We start from the raw sequence: 1,246 nt of genomic DNA on the forward strand, positions 1-1,246 counted from the left end.
AAACATTAAAAAAAATATATGAAAAACAAACACTGACGAATCAGATGGATCAGACCTGAAAAAAAAAGCCTGCAATGTAATTAGGTGAGCTGTCAGGAAGCAAATTGAATGTAGTCTTGTTGTTGTAATTAAGTCCTGAATATCGCAAAGCCTGAACAAGTGTAATTATCCGCCACATTTCAATCCCGCACAATTGTGAAACATCACTAAAGCCTCTGATTTTCTTATTAAGTCCTGATTACACTCACACAAATTTTAATCACACGGAGAGAGAGAGAGATCACACACACACACACACACACACACACACAGAGGCGCTTCTTTTCCTTTGTATTTGTTCTTCTGTCTTCCCCTCTTTCTTACTCTTTCTAAAAAAAAGTAACTGCATTAGACGGCCTCCCAGAATCCATTTTCCATAATGAGCCGACTGATGGAAATGCACATTAACATGGGAATCACGTTAGCAAACATGATATGATAAAAATGGTCTTTGATTAGCACAGAGCGGCATGTAGGACCACACAGGCCTCTTTGGGGGCAGGGGATTTGAGTGTGTGCGTGCGTGTGTGTGTATGTGTGTGTGTCTGTATCTTTGTGTCTGTGTGTTACATATACTGTATGTGTGTGTGTGTTTGTGTGTATGTGCCTGTGTCTGTATCTTTGTGTCTGTGTGTGCATGCATGTGTACTTACATACAAACGGTTTGTGTGTGTGTGTGTGCCTGTGTTTGTATCTTTGTGTCTGTGTGTGCATGTGTACTTACATGCAAACTGTGTGTGTGTGTGTGTGTGCCTGTGTCTGTATCTTTGTGTCTGTGTGTGCATGTGTACTTACATGCAAACTGTGTGTGTGTGTGTGTGTGTGTGTGTGTGTGTGTGTGTGTGTGTGTGTCTGTATCTTTGTGTCTGTGTGTGCATGTGTACTTACATACAGACTGTGTGTGTGTGTGTGTGTGTGTGTGTGTGTGCCTGTGTCTGTATCTTTGTGTCTGTGTGTGCATGTGTACTTACTGTGTGTGTGTGTGTGTGTGTGTGTGTGGTAAAACAGACATATTTTGGTGAATCATTGAACAATGCACCTCTTCTTTGCTTTAGCTGTGTGTGTGCTGCTCAGCTGCCAAAATAAATGTGCGCTGGGCGCATTGTGAGCTAATTATGGACACGGCAGAGAGGCCATCACAGAGGACTGTCTAGAGTGTCCTTTCGCTGGAGGGCCATGACAATTATCTCTGCATACAGTAGATGAA

This window comes from Alosa alosa, chromosome 16, assembly GCF_017589495.1.
Source record: "Alosa alosa isolate M-15738 ecotype Scorff River chromosome 16, AALO_Geno_1.1, whole genome shotgun sequence".
NCBI classification, from domain to species: domain Eukaryota; kingdom Metazoa; phylum Chordata; class Actinopteri; order Clupeiformes; family Clupeidae; genus Alosa; species Alosa alosa.